The following is a 3,360-nucleotide window of genomic DNA, read 5'->3' as shown; positions in this document are numbered from 1 at the left end:
GAAATGGCCACTCCAGTGCCCTTGTCAGGTTTCCGGTGTGTGCAGCTCTGATGAGATGTTAATGATCTCCAAATTCTCTATCTTCTCCCAGCACAGTCTCTGGTAAAAGGATGCAGAGGGGAGTTAGTAATCCTCCATTGGACCCCAACAAACAGCTGGGCTTTGTTTAACTGCCCTTGGTTTTCCTCTCCCAAGGGACCAGGGCTGTTCTCCCTCTCCAGGAAGGAGACTTCATCTGTAGTGAGCTGGTGGCTGCTCCACCAGCAAATGAAGTTGGGATTATCAGCTCTCATGCAGGAAAACAGGTGGGAGCAGGCACAGGGCCAGCAAAGGTACACAGGTGCTTATGAGGAGGCAAGGAGAATAAAATCAGCTTGTGCAATGAAAATGTGCACTGCTGTTCCCTTAAAGCCTTTGTGCTCAGGTGGAGGGGTGACATCTTTGTGCTACTGTCAATTAGACTGAGAATAAACACTTTTTAATTTGCCATGACATTTAAAAGCAATTAAGGAAGTTTAAATGTTAAATGTGTTTTTATCTTTCCAGTTAAACACAGTTTTGGAGGAAAAAAGATATCCCAAATATTTAATTACACACTTACAACTGTATAAATAAGCCTGACAGTGCTATAAAAAGACTTTTAATCCCTTGCATAAGTGCTTTAATTTCATGTTCAGGGTGTGGTGTTCCATCAAAATACTGACACATGTAGTTTCTTATTGTAACTCCTGTATCCAGCATTGTCTGGGAGCAACAGAGGTTTGCATTTCCTAATCTGCTCCAGGCAATATGACTCAGGTGGCTCAAAGCACCTATACAAACTAACCCTGTTGATTTTTCCCTGAAAAAGATTAATGAGGCAGAACTTCTCAGCAGCAGACATTTGGTGCTAGTGACTTCATCTGCTGGTGGTGACCAGCAGCTGGAAGCTGTAGGATCTGGGGCTGGATCTGCAAAGGGAAATGTCTTGCTGTCCTTGTCTCTGGACAGGTCCAGGAGAGAGGAGCCAGCCCCACCTGGCCTGTCTGCTCCTCAGGCACCAGCAAAGCTGCTGCAGCTCATTATGAGGTCACCTGAACCGAATCATCACACACCACGCTTGGGGTTTTGTGCTTGGCACATTCCTGAGGGTTTACATGTTGTCCACGCCTGGGTTCCATCCATCTAACCCCAGCACTGAGCATCTGGCCCTTCTGACCGTGTACTGTAAAAGCTTTCTTGTGGCACCTTCCCACTGAGCAATGACCTTGTGGCCCTTTCTTTTCCCCACAGGTGACAGTGCAGGGAAGGCAGGGGAAGGTGGGCACTGAGTTGAGTGAAGCACCACAGTGGTGTGAGAAGTCTTGGTGCACATTAAGTGCCCCTCAGCTCACATGCCCTGTCCTTCCCTGGTCTGCCTCATGTCTCTTATGTTCCTTCACTGTTCCCATTTCACAGTATCCAAGATCTCCTCCTCATGGGCAAGCCAAGGCAACGATTCCTGTTTGTCTCTCCACTTCCTGGCAGGGAGGAAGAGAGTTGGGGGTGGCACCTTTTCAGCTGAAGAGTTTCCAAGAGTCAGTGCTTGTTACCCGACCTCAGAGGCACCTTGCCTCAAATTATTTCTGTACCATCAGCTTATTGACACGTGGCTTTATTTTATACAGGTATCTTCTGCAAAGCAATGCTTAACATGCTTTGCTAGGTCTCAGTGGCATCCTTGACTCAGGAATTTCTTTTGTATTGTATAAATCTGATTTCAGCCTGGTGCCAGGATCACACAGCTCTTTGAATAGGAAGATCTGTGCAGTGTCTGGTGACAGTGCGGATGTTGATTTAAAGCTTTCTCCTTTTGAGCATGCAGAGGTTTTCCTGGAACAGATAGAATTATTTCACAGCCTCTATGGCTTCTTTCCCACACCAGCTCCAGCTTTTGAGACGGCCCTTTGACTGCTGTTCTTCCCCAGACAGACCTTATTCCTATGGCCTGCAGATCTTTATAGGCAGCCCCGGCTCCATCAGCTCTTTCTTTTGATCTTCCTGGGGTGTGCTGCTCTCTCGGCAAGAGATAACAAAGCTCTTCTGCCTGTCAGCTTTGGAAGATGATGACCATCATGACCACCCTGTGTCCTGCTAGTCCCCCGGCCATCCAACACCCCCAGCTCCATGCCTTGTCTGTAACCTGATGCACTTGGCCACTTCGTAGCTCTTAATGTCTCTATAGGTGTAGACAATTGCTCGGCACTTAAATATTAACGTGCTAATTAATAATGAAAGCTGAGATTGGAGTTAGGTTTAAAAATTTAATTGGCTGAGGAGCTGGCAGAGGAGCAGTCCAGAACGATGAAACTGTGCTATTAATGTCTATATATCTATATGTAAGTATTTTTCCCTCTAGCAATAGCATTGCACAAGAGAAGTAGCCTGAGTGTGGATGTCTGCAAAGATGTTTGCTTGAGGCACTTTGAACCTTGCAGCAGGAAGTCATAAGCACTGGCTATGATTTTTTTTTTTCCAAAGGGGTTTTTAAAAGTCCCATTAAAAGTTTTCATTACGAGTCCTAAAAATGGAGGCGGGAAAGAGAAAATTCCTGGAAAGAAATACATTTATTTTCCACTTCAGGCCAGTCTGCAAGTGCACTATTTGTTGCAGTCTTAAAGTAGCCCAAGATACTGCAGTCAACTACGTTGGACTCAATGATCTGAGAGGTCTTTCCCAACTTAAATGATTCTGTGAAAACGGACCAAAAAAAAAAAAAAAAAAAGACGAGGAACAGCAAGTGGAGCAGAAACAGTGGATAAAACGTTCATGATAGCGAGGAGCTGCGGAGGAAGGGGATGCACGGGCGGTAGCTGCGGTGGATGTGTGCATACACTCATAATATGTAGTATAACAGGGCTATATAGTATAATAATGCTGTTTAAGAGGGCTGTAATTCTAAATTATAACTCTGTAATTCCAAAGTCCGAGGAGCCAAGTGCCTCCGACGGAGGCGCGCGTTGTTACAGGAGCCGTTGCCACAGCATCCTGCTCCAGCGGAGCGCTGCTGCGCGCAGCCACAGCTAAGTATATTCCATATGCACTTGGAAAACGTGTGTGACAAACGTATTCGCTTGCTCTCACCCTAAAGTCAGGGATCTTCCCCGCAGCCGTGCAGCAGCACCGGCGGCGGACGGCTCGGGGTTAACCCCGCTGCCGGCTGCCGCCGCCCTATTGGCGGGCGCCCCCCCCCCCCGCCGCCGCTCCCATTGGAGGCGCCCGGCCGCGTCTCCACGGCCGGGGCAGCGCCGGCAGCTGATTGGCGGGCAGGCGGCGCGCGGCGGGCGGGGCGGGCCCCCATTGGTTCGGGGCTGGAGCGGGGCGCTGGGCGGCACCATGTTG

The sequence above is a fragment of the Sturnus vulgaris genome, chromosome 9 (assembly GCF_052056855.1).
Source record: "Sturnus vulgaris isolate bStuVul1 chromosome 9, bStuVul1.hap1, whole genome shotgun sequence".
In the NCBI taxonomy this organism is placed as follows: domain Eukaryota; kingdom Metazoa; phylum Chordata; class Aves; order Passeriformes; family Sturnidae; genus Sturnus; species Sturnus vulgaris.
The sequence above is the reverse complement of the archived record's forward strand: the minus strand, read 5'-3'. Positions refer to the sequence as shown.